Genomic DNA, 18,427 nt, shown 5'->3' with positions numbered 1-18,427 from the left:
ACCAAATGGACACTATGGGACATGGGACAAAAGCTGTCAGTTTTTAAGTTGATTGATTCGGTATTTAGATATTTACTTGCGCCAGCCGAGCATGCAAGTACTGCGTTCAGCTGCATATGTAGGTATGTGGTAGGTATCTTGGTAAGTAGGTAGCTGTGCTTGTGTTTAAGCCCGTAGTCTAATCAGGCATCAGCATTTCTGGTAACGTCATCATTAACTGCCAATGAGGGACCAGCATTCCTGGTGATGCCAGTGGTGATGTCACTGGCTTCGCCAAACTCCATTTTAACATGATGATAGGTTCATCGAAAACACTCATCTTTAGTTCTGGTGAAATATCCCTTTAAGTAAAAACTGAGTCTTTTAGAGTGTAGATTGGAGTCCCAGAGATCAGAATGGGAGTCTAATGCTTATCCAACTGTGTGTCCTTGAAATTCAAAAAGGTTGAGAATCACTGGGTTAGATGTAAGGATATTTCACTGGGGATATATTAGTCATTAGTATTCTGTGGACTGTTTTCTTGCCCAATTAGAGAGGAGCTATAGTTCCTGTAAATCCTACAAGGAGCACTCATGGATGAGACTTTATTTCATTAGTGTCAGTCTGCTGGTGGAGCCCAGGGCCGATGCCTCCTTGGGATCAATACATAGTAATGGATGTGTCTGTTGGTGTCACAACTGATGCTGTCTCTCTCTGTTCTCAACTCTGGAGAAGGTTTTAGAAGGTTATTATCAGGAGGATCCACAAGTTTGTAGATCTGCTATTTGCAGAATTCTTTGAAAGTGAAAGTCTGTGGGTGTTACAACCAATCCCTTTCTTGGTTTCCAGCTTTGGGTATGTTTTTTAGATTAGAAATGTCTCGATGAATTGAATACACAGGACCACAAGGGAAACAAGCACTTATAGGGCTTTTTGTGCACCGTTGTATTTGCAAACTGTGTTAACAAAGTATTCAATAAATCAATTAAATTGTTGAATATTTATAAAATCCATAGACATACTTAATCACTTTCATTTTAATTTCCAAATGTGTTCGACCTGCAAGCTCACATAGGGAATGGAATTGCGGAATAAAACCAACAAACAAAAAACCATTAAAAGTTTAATAATATAGAGATACAAGTTTTTGACAGTGATGGTGTAAGAATACAATACAAGCTCCATAAAAAAAGAACAGGACAGCTTCATCGTGAGTATGCATGATTGAGTGTGTGTGCGTGTGTGTGTGTGCGACCCTCCACGGCACGCAATGGGAACTATTGAGAGCGAGAGCTAGGCCAATACATTGTTAACTTTTCCCCCTAAACACCCACCGCACCTTGAAGCTTCTACAGAATATAGGCCACGGACTGTCCTCTCCAAGTGGTTTAAGATCAGGGAGAGAGAGGGAGAGGGAGAGGTCAGGGACAACAGGAACAGAGGACAACAGGAACAGAGGAACAGAAAGCCTTGGCACTTGACCCTATGTTTCTAGGAAAGGGGCCGAGTTACAGTCTTACCATGGCTGGCAGACACTCAGTAAACCAGTGGTTCCTAAATCTTAAACTCCAGACATAAAAGAAAAAGGGACCCAAACTAGTGAAAATAGCTGGTCTACAAGCTCACAACGCATGGCTTCGTGCCACGTTGCGAACTTGCAGATGTTCTATTGTCACTACTTCTTTAACATTTTCTTTTCTAATTTAGGGAATTTCTTAGTTTTTTCATGAAATTCTTGTTGAAACGTGTTTGAATTTGTTTTCAAACATGGAAATCTTTGTAAAAGCTTCTAATAACAATAGTTAATGACAACATTTAGGAAACAAAAAAATAAAGCTATATTCACTCACACTCCACACAAATGTATCCGCGACCCACAAATGGATCCACAACCCACTGTTTGGGAAACAGTGCAGTAAACGTCTGGTTCCGTGTGAGAACCGAGCTGTGTCCGCCGCCGCACCCTGACCAGTGTTACTGTTCCAGGCCCAAACACAGCCCTGCTTTGAGGTCACCTAAACACACACACACACGCACGCACGCACGCACGCACGCACGCACGCACACACACACACACACACACACACACACACACACACACACACGCACACACGCACACACACACACACACACACACACACGCACACACACTCACACACACACTCTTATATTTAGCCCATGCAGCCACACAGACTCAGCCTGAGTTCAGTGCCTCTGCTGTCTCTGACCTACTCAGTGGGTGGAGAGTAACTAAGTACATTTACTCAAGTATATTATTAACCGCTTGAGCCCTATTTTATACTTCCGCTATTCAAAAATAGACGATATACCTTTTTATACAAGATTTCTAAAGAAAACACAGCGCTTCGAGATTTTAGATCTGCTATTTTTTATGCTTTTGTGTGACGCTGTTGTATGATCACGTGGGTTGTTAATATACGAGAGAAAAAACCCACAAAAAGTTGAAATATGGAGATAAGGGATAAGAGTTCCCCTTGAACTACATTTTGATGCCAATACTTTGCTCAAGTATTTCTCTATTATAGTATTGGTACTGCTGAGTACCAGAACAAACCTAAGTACTTCTTCCACCTACTCCCCTGGCAGTGTCCTTGTCAATATCCCTGTCCCCTTGTCTTTCTATGGACCCCTGTCCCCTGGTCTTTCTATGGACCCCTGTCCCCTTGTCTTTCTATGGACCCCTGTCCCCTGGTCTTTCTATGGACCCCCCATGTCCACCCTGCTGTGTCAGAGAGCTCCCAGGGGAGGCTCTGCTCTGGGACCAGACTGGAGTTCATCTGGCTGGCTGTTTTCATAAGGGTTTGTCTGCATCATTGTGGAGGAAATTAAATGTTCATGTTACAGCACTGCCTGGATCCACCATGCTTAAAATACGGATGATGGTGATTCTCTGGGAAGACTCTCTTCTCTCTCTTCTCCTCTTTAATGTCAGGTTGCAGTTCTTCTCCCTGCCTTGTGAAATACATTTATAGTTCCATGGCATACGGCGTAATCACTTGCACTCGTACGATATCAATTAAGTTCAATGAGGACCCTTTTAGACATGAGGCCGATTCGAGCGGTTTTCTGAACAAACTTCACATTCTTATGCTGCGACGAAGCGTTGCCACAACAAAAGCTTTCCCCAAAATAACAGAAAAACAGAGATGACACTTGTATAGAGCCCTGAGGGACGGCAGTCAATAGGGTATAAGTGGTTAAACAGGTTTCAACCACTTTCACCCTGGTGTCCCGATGGATGGAAACCTCATATCCAAAATTGTTACATTTCAAGATCCAAATTCAAAAGTAGCAGATCTGCTACCCTTTAATGCTGTTGTCTGACACTGTATTGTGATCACGTATGACTATCATTTACGAAAAAATAAAACACATAAAGGAAGAATATGGAAGTTTCTGCCAGACAGCAACAATATTTTCTCACACAGCAGCCTGAAGGGAATGGATCTCCCAGTCTGTTTTGTTTGCTGGGTTTAGTAAACCATCATACCCCCCGCAGTGATGTCTCTGTGCACCAACCAAACCTGTTGGCCCACGTTATAGTGTGTGTGTGTGTGTGTGTGTGTGCGTGTGCGTGTGCGTGTGCGTGTGCGTGTGCGTGTGTGTGTGTGTGTGTGTGTAGGGGCGTGCGCGTAGGTGTCTCTCATTGTGTCCATTGTTAACCTCAAGCCAAAAATGGCTGAGCCTTTGCCTTCTACACAGAACACTCACCTGCTGTGATCATTTAGTTCAGGTTGACCACAGACTCCAGCACTATTGACACTATTTAATTTAACCAATTTAGACCTGAGTCTGATTCTACAAATCGTCAGTCGGGGGGGAAACCTCATGTCCAAAACATTTCAGGATTCAAATTCAAAAGTAGCCGCGTTTCAAGCTTGTAGATCTGCTACTTTTGATACTACTGTGAGAAGCTGTAGTGTGATCAAGTATAGTGCATAAAAAGTTATAATAATGGAGACAAGAGGTTTCGGCCCGACAGCAATGAAATGCTCCTCGGGGTTCTCGTCTTGTTGAATAGTTACTGAGATACTCCCAATGGAAGCTCCTTACCATTTTGTAGCCTATAGATAGTCACATACCATATTGTCGATGTCGGGCAGAAACTTTCTCTACTTAACATTGATAATCTGTTTTGGACATACAAGGTTTCCACCCGACAGCAACTATGCAGTTTCTATATGCCTATATAGTCACACTGTACTCATATACAATATCCATTCCACTAAGTGCCACGTGAAGTAGTTCCCTTCCTCTGCAATAGTGTAATAGTGCTCTCTCTCTCTCTCTCTCTCTCTCTCTCTCTCTCTCTCTCTCTCTCTCTCTCTCTCTCTCTCTCTCTCTCTCTCTCTCGTCCTCTGCAGTTGAGTGCTACTATATGTAAGGTGCTCACTGGAGCGTGGCGGTCCGTCTCCTCCCGGTCCCTAAGGTCCCTTATTAGCATCACTGCGCTCATCATCTCCAACGCCCCTTTTATTGCTCCCAGGAAAAAGGGGAACAGGAGATCACATTATATGTAAATGAGGCTTGACGGACATGGAAGGCACCCAATCGCACCACGTTGTGAGCTTGTAGATTCAGTATTTGGCGTAAAGCAAAGTATATAGGGTTTAAAATGGGTAATATGAAAGACCTGGGTTTAAAAGGATAGTTCACAACCAAAATGACTTATTTTCTATCGATGACTCACTCCATGGATTTCTTTTAGTTTTTGTTTTGTTGCATTCCTAAGCCAATAATTTGATGACCGACAGCAGTTCCCTATGTCTCCTTTGTGTCTCCATATGTTTTTATTGTGAACCACTTAAGCGCTATTTTATACTTTGTCATGACAGTGTTTGGTGGGCAAAGAAATTGCAGATCTGAAACACGTCACGTTGCAATGCTTGGAAAAATGTTGAATTAAATATGTAGTTAATGGACCGCACATTCCCAGTGCCTACTTAATAGCATTAAAAGAATGCTATTGCTGCATTATGCATAGCCCTGACTGGCTAGATACAATATTAAGCTACATCTATGATTGATTAGCCTATAATATAGCATTTGTGCCAGATGGGACCCACTACCCAGGAAAGAGGCCTGGTAAGACAGCTCCACTAATAATAATGATGAGATAGTTAGTTGAAGACTATAGGAATAACTGTCAATTATTTGTGTTATTTTAACAAAAATTATGTAAAATATAGAACTGAATTACAGTATTTCCGCTCTCATGTATGATTTCCAAAATAGTATTAAACCATGTACTGTACAAATACCCAGGACATTTCGCTGGGCTTCTAGTATTCGCTGATTTCTATGTTTGAAAATAGCAGATCCACAAGCTCACAACATTGCTACGCACTGTGAGATCGTAGATTGGCTATTTTGACCATTTCTTATTTCATAAACAAAGAATGGTTTATGATCAGGTTTATGAAATCTATGAAAAACCTCTGCAACGTAATTTTATACAATATGTAGTGGGGGGGTCCCTGCTTCATCTCTCTCTTTCAGCTAAGGGGTCTTGGCCTGAAAAATCTTGAAGACCCCTGTTTTAGTATTTAACTGGTAGCCCAATACAACATGACCAAATGGTAACTTCTTTAACTTGCAGTATTTTACAAACTGTATTCCAAATGATCCACATAATGGCCAACACAGGAAGTTGAACCCTTTTAGCCCTGGCTTCGTGTGAGACTATATTCATTACTCAGTACTCACATAGAAACTCTGACATACAGTGTTTACTGGTTTTGTGGAGTTTCTCATTGTCTGGGAAAGAGAGCACATGACATCACCCTAAAAAACACACAGCATGTGATATTTACCAGAAGCACAAAGCGTGACAGATTGGACTGCATCTATCCCACATCAGTGTTTCTGCTTCCAAACCTGGACTGAAACCACAGATCGGCCTGGCCACCATATCAACATGTCATCATCGCTGCATCACAGGAGACAAGTTGTCAGAGAGCCACTTTGTCCCCACAAGGGGGCATATTGTAATGAAGTGGTTCTCAAACATGGTTATGTCAAGGACTCCCGTATTGATATGAATTTGGCCACGGACCCCTCCTGAAAAGACTTTGTGCCAGTGGCCCCCATAACATACCGCTACAATGTATTGTGAGCTTGTAGATAAGTATAAAGTATAAAATCCTATATAGGCCTATTCAAATTGGCTAATGGGACCGCTTACGCCACTCTGACACAGCCATAACCGTATAAGGTGTTCCAAATATGGAATGTGTTGTTATCTAACTCAATTTGTCATCATTGCATCAGCCGCAAACAATTCAGTCCGCTCCATATATGGGCACAAAAGAGGGCATGCCCATATATGGTCATATACTGATGACACCAGCTACAGTATCTTTCTACATTCTATTCTGCAGTTTCCCAGAATTGCATCTTTCTAGTAACTAGGGACACTGCAAGTGTGGTTGCTGTCTGTGACGCTACTAGGTCTGTGACGCTACTAGGTCTATGATGTCAGACAAGGACGGAATTCATTTGCAACATCATTGTGATGGTCAGCTCACTTTGGGAATCACTGCGGTAATAAACTACTCAAGCACTTTCAGAATTCTTTTGTTGCTTCAACAGAGAGCGCATTTTTCTCTCTCCCTGTTGAACAGACTAAACTGCTCCCATTTTGCTCCTGACCTGTTTCCAGTTTTCAGCCACAGTTTTCTTCCAAGTCTGTGGCTGTGGGCCTGTAGAATATGTATAACAGCAGGGTGCTTATCATTATGCAATTATGGCACTTATGTTGTTCAGTAGCATGCCTCCGGTTCTGGATCTGCTGCGTAGCTGTTGGAAATTCTCTTATCAGTATACGGACAAGAAGCACAATTAATGTTGTTCTAACCTATTGCAAACAGCGCTTCTACTGTGTGCTACGGTGCTTGTTGTAAACCATGTTGACCCTGGTGTAGGAATTTTGGGCACTTTCAAATAAGAACATAAAATTACAGATTTACAAGCTGCGTTGTGGCCCATTTTTAGCTTTTTCCTATTCAAAACAGTGGTTGGTGTTTAAAGCAGAGTTTGAGGTAGCATTACTCTGTGTGTGTGTGCGTGCGTGCGTGCGTGCGTGCGTGTGCGCCACCAGGTGAGTGTTGACCTACGCCCTGCACACCTCCGTGTCATAACTTGATTTGCATTTCCTCCCGCGGCACGCTATATTTACTATTTACTTTATAGCTACGTTACGCAAGGAGTGTGTAAGGGTGCTCTTCCTTCACATGCAGTGTGGAATATCACACATAGCTGAGAGTAAATAGCAACTGCCATGCATCATCTGTCGGGCTTCTGTGGTGCTATAAATATCCTCTGCCTGCCCGCTAGGCTGTGTGGTGGGCCAGCAGGTCAAGCTGCTACATAGAGGTGGGGTGGGAGGGGGGGTTATAGTGTGTCTTATAACTGCTGTGTTATTTCTGTATCCTGCTGCTCCATTGGAAGCTTAGTGCCGCCGGATCACAGTTTTTAGCGTGTAGTGCTAGCGTCACAGAGCAGTCAGACACAAGGAGAACTAAAGCCGGATCTGAGCCCGGAATCTCACATCAACGAGGCAAATATACAGTCAGTGCCAGCCTGTCTGTAGATCAGTAAATCTGCCAGTCAGTCAGTCAGTCAGTCAGTCAGTAAGTCAGTCAGTCAGTCTGTCTGCTAGCTTGTCAGTCATTCAGTCAGTCAGTCTGCTAGCTTGTCAGTCAGTCAGTCAGTCAGTCAGTTAGTCGACTAGCTTCACCACAAGAAGATAGCGTCTATATTCTGGGACAAACATTCTGCAAAACATAGCCGATCTACACACTTGCAGATCAGCTATTTTTGACGGAGACATTTGGTGTCGAGTGAAAACAGGAGTGGGCCTTCTATAGACCACTGGGGGGACTCTTGTGAACCAAATAAGTGGTTAATGCCTTCCGTCGCACTTTACAGGGCCAATTCAAGCCCTCCTAAAAAGACATCCATTGTGTCTGTGTGTGTGGGTGTGTGTGTGTGCGCACGTGTGTGTGTGTGTTCACAGGCAGCCTGAGTGAGAGACCCCTCCCTTTGTGGGCCTGTGTGACATCATCTCAGGGAGGATCCCCGCCCCCCTCACGCCCGCTTCCCTGTGCCTGACCAATCAGCACCCGGAGAGACCCGTCATGTGAGAATCCCCCGGGTTGCCATGACAACGTGCATGGGTCCAGGCAGCATCTTGCTGTAGTGGAGGGAAGGGAGAGAAGCACGAGAGGAGGAGGAGGAGGAGGAGAAGGAGACGGCGGGGGGGAAAGGGAGGGAGGGACGAAGGAAGGAAGGGAGGAGAGAGAGAAAGAGAGCAAAAAGACACAGCGGAGGAACACCTTGACTCTAACAGCAGCATAGTAAGTACCTTATTACCTTATTAATACCTTATGTCCCTTTGTCAACAGCAAACGGAATGGAGATTTGATGCCAGACATTCGATTGCGCTTTGATAAATAGTGACGTGACAGATGATGTCTGTGAAGATTTCAGGGATGACATCATGTATGCATGCGTGATGATGATTTCCTTTGTTATGAGTGGAATGTGTGCCGGTGCAACCTCGTCGTTGTAGGTGGACAAGAAGCTTTTTGGTCTGAATGAATGCCATCAGTCAAGTTAACCGCTTCAGACAAGGTTAGTGTTCAATTAGTGGCCGTTTCATAACATTAGGGTGGAAACCTGGCTGGTTGGTTATGTGTGATCAACACTGTGTTGAGAGCACTGTGAGCAGTCCTGTCCCTAACTCATAATTCCCTCTCCCAGGTGTGGGCTTCAGTCTTATGCTCTGAAGTGGAGTCAGCTGACGTGCTTATTATTCCCTCTGCGGCTTGTTTAATTAGTTAATTCCTACTAGGTCAATTGTATCTGCCCATTTCTAAAGTGACAACTCAACATGCTCACAACGCTCACAACGCCTCACAACGCGAGGCGTTGTGAGCATGTAGATCTGCTATTTTCACCATAGAACGGTGTTATACAAAATGTAATGCCTCAACTCTTAGTGCTTGTCAGGGTGGGGGGGTCCCCAGTTAAAATATTATCATTTTGGGGGTAGCGGCCTGGAAAGGTTGAGAACCACTGATTTAAAGCCTTCCTAACACCAACCACAGTGATGTTGCTTATTCCCTTTGCGGCTTGTTTAATTAGTTAATTCCTACTAGGTCAATTGGTTCTCATTGGAGGCCCCATATGTGGAACGTCATTAGCCACTTAAACCCTTTATAGTTCGCTGACCGGGGCTCCCAAGGGGTCTGTACTTGGTCCCCTCCCTTTTTATCTCCATGCCAAGTCTCCCTGACGAAAATTGCTGATCAAAACACGCCGTGTTGCAATGCGGTGTGAGCTTATAGATCGGCTATTTCCACCAAATGTTGGCCTGTTTACACCGAATGATCTCCCATTATGACATAATAATAATGTTTATTGTCCTCGAAGGGATATTTATCTTCTTAAGTCTGTTCGGAAAAAAACAACTAAAACAACAGATACTGTAACCATATAACACAAAACAACATATCTCAAAGATAAAACATAGCCAGAATTGGGATGCTAGGGTTCATGTGGTTAAGTCCTGATGACAGAGTTTTAAGCATTGGTTTGCAAGATCCTCATATTGATATTATGAAATATCATACTGTATATTCCATGTTATAAGCTCAGTGGCCATTTGATTAGAGTGTCCGCCCTGAGACTGGGAGGTCGGGTTCGAATCCCTGCCGGGTCTTACCACCAGACTGGGACCCAGTGTCTCCCTGCTTGGCACTCAGCATTGGGTCAAGTCCCTGCGGCATACTAGTGTCATGTCCAGGGGGTGTACTTGTACATCAAGCTGCCTCACGCTACTGAAACAGGGGATAGGCTTCTGCCCTATGGGCCTCATGGCTCGGCAAGGCTTACTTTTATATTCCATATTGATATTGAAATATAATGCTGTATGCTACATATTGATATTGAAATAGCATGCCTTATATTCCATATTGATGTTGAAATATCATGCTGTATGTTTCATATTGACTTTGTGTGACTCAACACCACTTTCATATTCAGTTACATAAGAAAGCATCTCTTCACTGCATGCTCAATCTTGCTGTAGTATTACTTAATTATTACAGAAATGTGATTTCATTTATTTTGCGTTTGACTAATTTCCATAACTTTGCTAAGGTAATAAATGAAGACGAACAGTTTTTTCCTTTTCTTTTTTTCCCCCCTGTTTGTTTAACTTTGTTAGAATTGTAGTCATATTATTCACTGTATGCGGTTATATCCACCATTCATTTAAAGCCTTCCTAACACCAGCCACAGTGATCAGGGACGTGCAGAGAATGTTAGAGAGGCAGGGGCTGACATTTCTTAAAGGGCCTTTTGGTAGAAATATCGAAAATATCAGACCTCCAAGCTCACAACGCGTTGCAGCGTGACGCGTTGTGAGTTTAGAGGTATTGGAGATACCGCACTCAACTAAGCATGATCAAGTCAGTACTGGAGATGTGGCGTACAGCATGGATTTGAGAGGGCAATTCTTTCAACATAAGATGCTGCATTCAAGTTCAGGAGAGTTTGGACGAGGCAATTGTCTTGAATGCTGCCTTCAGGTATGGCATGGAAAGAGGGCATTTGCAGTACTTTCACCATAGTAAAAACTGCTTTCATGGTCTGGAAAGGGCACTTTTTACAGACGGATAAAAGGGCAGGGGCTCAAGCCTCTTTTGATGTCTATGTGTGCACGTGCCTGACGGTGATGTTGCTAAGGATTACATTATATTTATTTTTCCTACAAAGCACTGTCTTTTACATAAGGTGCACAGCATTTTGAGAATGCTGGAGCCATTGTTTTTTTTTTTGCCTAACAACATTAAAGCATCATTCCCACTGGGCACGATAAAGATAACTATAACGATAATTATCGTTAACGATAATTATGTCGGCGTTCACATCAGTTATGATGGTGTTATTGTTGTGGTGTGTACGCTACCATCCACTTGAGTTGAACCCGATTTTTAAAACAATATTTTTATCTTTATCTTTATCTTTATCTTTATCGTGCCCGGTGGGAATGCCAATTTATTTTTCAATTGATAAATATTTACAAATATTTAACATTGCTGATCTACAAGCTCACAACATGTGATGGGATGTGCTGTGACCTTGTAGATCAGCTATTTTTGCTTCAAATTGACACAATTGGTGACTGTATTGCATGTTGTTAACTGGAGATAATGGTACGATGAAGATCAACTGCATTATGGCAACTGTTTTTTTGGATTAGCGTTGTATTCAAAGGATCTCAATTTAAATAAGCCATGTGCTTACTTGAGCTTATCCTTTTAGTTGACCGTGTAGTGCGTGGACCAGTGAACTGTACCTTTTCCTATGCAAAACTTCTAATACATTATTCAGTCAATCAATCAATTTATCTATCACTTATTCATCTGTACAACTTTTCCCTTTATTAGATGCATATTCAAAATGCTTACCCATCTTTTCCTGTGGTTTGCTGGAAATAAAAGCTGACTCAAAGGAGACTAACATTGACATTGACCGTCAACCCCATGTTATATCGCCTATTCATGATGAACTGGGTGTTGGCTAGCAAACGCGATGCAACGATGAAGCAGTGGTCTTTGAAGTCAGGTATTCTGTGTGCCATGGCGGGTTACCTCTTTAGATGTCGACTTGAGTGATGTATAGCTTGTTGAACAAAGCCCAGGGCCAAGGCTTTCATGAAACATTGGCAGCAGACAAAATCTATTGCAGCACATGCTGCACTGTGGGCACTGCTACCAGCTGATCACATCATTGGGGTGGCTGTGTAGCTTAGTGCAGGGGTCTTCAACCTTTTCAGGCCAAGGACCCCTTAGCTGAGAGAGAGATGAAGCAGGGACCCCCACAACCTTTTCATAGATTCCATACAGTTTCATTGTTTGACAGCACGATCATCGGTGTATTTTGGATTCATATCAATTTGTGTTTTTAGATATTTAACCACTTGAACCGTCCATACTTGACCTTTCACTCTGTACTTAGTCTGTTCTTTTCCCCCTCTACACCAAATCTCTTTGCAAAAATAGCCGATCTACAAGCTCTAGACACTATGGGTTCGAGCGGTTCATATAAAAAAATAAATACCATACCATACCATATCATAGTATGAGACTAGATATCGTGTGGGATTTTGGATGGTGGTGAATATGGCAATAAGTGTTGTCCTTTACTTGGATATACTACTTATTTTATACTTTCAAAAATGTATGTAAAATGCATACGCTCTGAGGAACTTAGAGTTTTGAGCCAGTAGATTGGCTTGTATTGCAAATACCATTGTCAAATAAATGATTGTGATACTGTATTGGATTTTCTCCATATTGCCTAAGTTCAGGCAGTATATCATGAGAGGAGCCTGTACAGTATATCTGGGTGTTGTTGAAAACAAGCCTACGGTATATCTGTGCTGTGACAGGGGGGTGACAGCCAGGACAGTGTCTGCCTCGCAGCCACCACCACAAGGGAGAGACGCACTGTACCACACTGATAGTGCTGGAGGGGACTCACCTAACAAGCTCGCCTTGCCACTGTTGCCATGTCCTGCTTATTATAAGCGTCTTTGGGCTTATTTTTCGTTGAAGTTGCTTGTAAATATTGGCAGTTGCGAGTCACGTTTTTTTTTTGGGGGGGGGGGGGGGGCTTGTTTGTACTGTGTAGTTGCTCATTTGGGCTTGCTTCACAATTTTATAATGATTTTAATCAGTGGTTCTCAAATATTTTCATGTCATGGAATTAATATGTATTTGTCTCTACCCCCATCTGAAAATGGTGTGTGCCAGGGGGCCGTGTACCAGATTTGTGTTGTTAAAATGTTTCAAAAATCTTCCAAATATCCCAACATTCCACATTTTATTTCAAGACGTTTGGAAAATTGCAAGCTCACAACGCGTCGTGACATGTGCGTTGTGAGCTTGAAGATGTGCTATTTTCAATGTATACAGTATATAGGTTTAATTAAAGTGCTCATAATGGCCTAGTCTGTGCCTAATTGCTTCTTTTGGGCTTGTTTTCTTAGACCTGGTTGCTTATATTTCTCTCACACAATCTGGCAACACTGCGCCTTGCCCATGAACACTCACTGCAGAACAGATAATAGACTATTTCTGACCAAAATATCCACCACTATCTCAAGTAGACACATTGTGAAGTCGCTGCTGTGTTCATGGTCGAGCTTGTGGTCGTTAAAGCCAATGGCACATTTGACACGCCGGTGACTTTGATAGCTGAGTGGATTATTATTAAGCGTTCTGCATGTCATTGACCTTTCCCTCTTAACAAGCCATGATACAGAGCTTTAGGCCTGCTGTGAGTTATGTGGGTTTATGGTTTGTTGTGTGTATTCATTGCAGTCTCATGGGTGATGATAACTGTCTCAATACTAATATGATTATTTTGTATATATTGTTCTGACACAGTGGGGCAGATTGGGGACCTGATTCAGTAAGAAATCGTGGGCAGCAAGTAAGCCCTATATACTTTGTTGTACGACAAATAGCAGAAATAGCTGATCTACAAGCTTACAACGTGTGGCATCATGACACGTTGGCAGCTTGTAGATCTGCACTTTTTTCCTTTCTTGAACATTTTCAAATTTGTAAATTGTGATTTTTTTTTTCAGTAAGAAGAAAGGGGGAGTCAGTTTTCAACCACTCTAAAAAGCCCTCCCATAACATTATGTCTAGACTTTGTTATAATAAAATAAGGAAAAAAATAAAATAAAATAAATGTAAGAAAGGGGGAAAAACATCCCTCGGCTCTATATGACACATGTAGACAAATCACACATACTGGGGGAATTCCCTTCCCTCCTATATAGTGTATTTATTTACTCCTATAGTTGTGGTGTATGCATGTTGTCCACTTTGCTGCCTCCTCCTGAGTCTCTCTGATGTTTTCCACTGGAATTCCTCCTCCTGCTCCTGCAGCTACAGCGTCATCCTGCCAGCAGACCAATAGGATTAAACTGTGTAAACACGCCGGCTCACAGTCAAGGCACGGCGGAGGGGTTTCTGTGTGTGGGACGGTCCACTTTATACCGCGACACGCTTTTCTCCCAAACGAAACGCGTCGTCCGTCCTAGTCTTTTATTCGGTATTGCATTGTCGCGAACTCGGCGAGAACGAAACGTTCACGTTGAGGTGTTTTTAGTTAATTTGCGGCGTTGAGCGGCCCCTCCGTGCGTAAAGTGCGCCCGACCCGCCGCCTCTGTCAGTTTCAAGTTGCGCCTTCTTTCTCACAGTGTTAGTGAATAGCTGGCAGGGCCTGAACAACACGACCTCAGACACACACCGACACACTGTGGAGTTTATGGACAAAACCTGCATTTATGGGTTGACATTGGATTCATCGTGGAAGCGTGTGGATATTATTAACGTGCGGATCGAAGGTAAGAAGGATCGACGGATCGTGCATGCTGCTGGTCGCTCTGCACAAGCAGAACCGCGGTCCACTTGCCTCTCTCTCTCGGTGGAATAACTAATAGTCGACGGTCGGTTACTTAACTCTCTGCACGTTTCAGAATGTCACGCTTTGGTGATTTTGATCAGGCCATCAAATTCCTGATGAAATCGCAATCTGTGGTCAGATCGTATGCTATACGTGCGTAATTACAACAATTCTTCATCAATGGATATTATGTGAGCATTGCTGCTTGTAGTGTTAAAATCTGTGCTGGTTATGTCAGCGGTCCGGTGGTGTAAAGTAACTAAGTAGATTTACTTAAGTATGTACTTAGTACAATGTTGAGCAATGTGTACTTTAGGCTACTTGAGATTTCAAGTAAAGTAGGCTACGCGACGCATTGTGATCTGCTATTTTCAATAGATTTTTATATAGTTGAATAGGCTACTTGAAATGGGACATTCTGCATAATGAGTACTTTTACTTTTGGACTTTTTAAGTACAATTTGATTTGATGTCAATACCTTTTGTACTTTTACTCAAGTACATCTTGATAACCGGGCTTTTATTCTACTTGTAACAAAGTATTTTTGCATTGCAGTAATGACACTTTCACTTAAATAACACATTTTGAGTACTTTCCACCACTGCAGCGGTCCCCATAGCTGCTTTGAATGTGAGCAGTCAGTCCATAGATCTGTAGGGACAGCCCTTGGAATGCTCGTTGCATGCCTGCCTGGTAAGAGCCTGGCTGCTCCTTGCTGTTATCTGTCATCTTGAATAAACTGTTGGTGGTTGAGGGCTGCTGTTGTGTGTGAAATAGGCTAGTGACATGCATGTTTATTTTCACCTAAACGTCAAACGAATACTGTACACTGTGTCAAATGAGTAGGACAGGTTATGTTGTATCCTTCTGTAGCTATCCACTGTATCCAGATGTTGCCTTATTACACGCAGCAGGTTTGACTGTTGAAGCTCATTTTGCAATAGTCTGCAATAGCTTATAGTACATACTGTATACTATAGCTGAACTTGCAGGCGTCCTATCAACTGTTAATAATGTTATTTATTCATTGTCACTAGATACTAATTTAAACTCACATGGTTTGGTGCCGAATGGAGAGGAGGTTTTGTTGTGGTACTTTGTGAGATACAAATATTGTGGCCTAATGATAAGCCTACTCAATTTACAGATGTTTTTATTAGGGTTGGGCAAATTGTGACATCATATCAATAATGTGATATGAGACTAGATATTGTGTGGGATTTTGGATAATAATGTGTGTGTTTCTTATCCTGGTTTTAATGTTATTTTATACTTTTTTTGGAAAATAGTGGAAATAGTAGATTCACAAACTGACAACACTTTGTGATGTGTTGCACTGTGAACTTGTAGATCAGCTATTTTCAATTTAAAAAAGGGGATTGTCCCAAATCCAATATTATTGTCACAATATCGACATTGAGGTATTTGGTGAAAAATATTGTGATATTTTGATTTAGTCCTTTTATGTAGAAGACTATCTCACTTTATTATTTATCTGTACTGTTTACAGTATAACCTTTAATAGTCGGGTGGGAAAAAGAGATGTGACACTTTTTTATGATTTGAGAAATATGGCAAAATGGTTTCACCTTACAGGACATTCTCCCAAAGGATAAACGTGCCATTTTTCTTATGTTTTATTGATGAAAATAGACTTTGAGTTGTGCAGGCCAGCCTAGATGTCATGTCACTGCTGTCACCAGAATGCTGTGAGCAGTAGGACACTTGTGTCACCCGCAGCTGTCTACAGCATTGGTTCTCAAAGTGGGGTCCAGGGACCCCCCCAGCAGTCCTTGGGGGGGTCCAATGGGCCCCCGGCGAAATAAGTTAACATAGCAACACAATCTTAACCACTTTATCCAATTACAGTATTTGGCTATTCAAAAACAGCAGATCTACAAGTAAAGCAGATCTCGCAGCTCTCGCAGAGATGCAAGCTTTTACTGCTATGCAAGCTTGTACATCTGTTATTTCTTGAAACGTTTTGAAATTGGAATAATTTAGATTTTTTATTTGGCATAAAACTTTTCTGGGGTCCCTGGCATAAAACCTTTTCAGATGGCGGTCCACGGCCAAACACATCAATTTGGGCCGGGTCCTTGACACGAACACACTTGAGAACCAATGAATGAAGTGCAGGACACTTGTGCCACATGCAGCTGTCTCCACAGAGCTTCTGTGGGGCAACATAATTAGAACAGCTCCTTATGTTTGACAAGTGTAGAATGTCTATATTGTTATTATCTTCTTTGTCTTTTGTTCCACACGTGTCTGTCAAAATGGCCCCGTAGTCGTGGGGCCTCAGTTTATAGAAACATCTGCTTTTGTTCTCAGTCTGTTAACCCACTGGTTCCCAACGTTGGGTCTCTGGGAGGGCCAGCGGGTCCAAATGGGTCCTGTAACTCCAAGAGCATACAAATGAACCAAATGGTCCCTTTGGTTCAATTTGTACACTCTTGGAGGTCCCATGCAGAGATGAAAAATGGTTATCAAATGGGGGTCTGTGTCCTAATGCATAATTAAACTGGGGTCTGGGTGTCGAGACTGAGAGTCACACCTCAATTGACCATCAACAGTGGCCATATATAACCAAGATTTAGCCACAATACCAACAGAGCAACAACAGTCAGACTAGAAAGGGCTTAAATTAGGGCACAAGGGCTTGACCTGACAGCCACGTCCCTCCCTGGACACTTTCCCAGCTGTCTTTGTGGAATGACCTGCCTGCCTGCACATTTGTAATATTGGTTAGCTAAGCTTGATTGATTACTCTCATCAGGCTTCTTTTCAACTGTGTTTGCTCTTAATGTTTGCATTGTTTTGTGTACTTCTGTTGAGGTGACAGGCGGTTGGTGACAGACTACCCTGGTGTTTATTACAACTCAGGAAGTTTGACTCAGCAGAAGTGCATTGATTAGAAAAAAGACAGAAGAAGTCTGTTCGGAAGCTTGATTGATCGGTTTTATTTGATATTTTAATACAATGGCCAGATAAGCATATCAGGATATTGCAATAAAATCACATTACTTATTTCTTTAGTGGGTCCTGTTAAGATCTGTACTGTTAGTAGCTTGTGTAAGCTGACAGACTAGTACTTAAAGTACATGTGCACTATCCTACAGTATATGGACTAAATGGTGCAAGAACGCTATTGCAAACGTTTGCATTTTGAGGACACCCATAACTCTGAGAGTGTACAAATGCTGATCTATACTGATTTGTACACATATCTATGAAACTGTACATCAACATGGATGACCTATAATATTTTTAACCACTTAAGCCCTATATACTTTGCTGTGAAATTAGCCAATCTAAGAGCTCACAATGAGTCGTGAAGCAGTGAGCTTTGAGCTGTTAGATCTGCTATTTTCGATTTTCTTTAAACCTCAATAAAAAATGTTTTGCCTATAATGACAAAGTAACAATGGGTTCATGCAGAATCAGTGCTGCTAATAAGATGCACGTCGTAATGCTGTTGTTTGGATGTGCGGGGAGTCTGTGCAAGCTCTCTTCATGAGGGAAGCGTTGAGTTCCAGTTCTCACACACTGTGTTGAGGTCCACCTCTGACACCCCATGGGCCCGCAATGTCGCTCGGTTTTTGGAAACGGTGAGAGATGAAAGGAAGGAAGGAAGGAAGTCCTCTGAAGTCAGCTCCTGCTGTGTCATAAACAGCTGGATGTACCCAGAGTGTCAGGTTTTTGTCCAGCGGCGGTCTGTTGCTGACTGTGCCAGGGTTGACTCATCAGGAACAAGTTGACCCCTGTTACTGGCAGGCACAATGGGCCTGACTCCTGCAGGGCAGCATATTATCTGGTGTGTTGTGTTAGCCTGGTATAACCAGCCTAGATACTAATGCAGCTAGCTAACTAACTGCAGTATCTATCCCTACCTTGTTTTAACATGGCTGGGATGTCTAGCTCAGCTAGGCTAGT

The 18,427-nt window shown here is 42.5% G+C and overlaps 1 protein-coding gene across 8 annotated transcripts in view; it reads left to right on the top strand.

Moving 5' to 3' along the window:
* The first annotated feature begins 8,256 nt into the window (after positions 1–8,256).
* mical3a (microtubule associated monooxygenase, calponin and LIM domain containing 3a) overlaps positions 8,257–18,427 on the top strand; it is a 122,720-nt gene continuing 112,549 nt past the window's right edge. For 7 of the 8 annotated variants that reach the window (XM_080737688.1, XM_080737687.1, XM_080737686.1 and 4 more), the window contains exon 1: positions 14,296–14,431. The gene's annotated coding sequence lies outside the window, so the exon portion shown is untranslated. Of the gene's footprint in view, positions 8,358–14,295; positions 14,432–18,427 lie in introns of those variants that run through there. The other variant, XM_080737684.1, reaches the window with a different exon arrangement.

The sequence above is a fragment of the Nannobrachium achirus genome (assembly GCF_963921795.1).
Source record: "Nannobrachium achirus genome assembly, chromosome: 11".
NCBI classification, from domain to species: domain Eukaryota; kingdom Metazoa; phylum Chordata; class Actinopteri; order Myctophiformes; family Myctophidae; genus Nannobrachium; species Nannobrachium achirus.
Note: the sequence above shows the minus strand (reverse complement) of the source record. Positions and strands in the feature narration are given on the sequence as shown.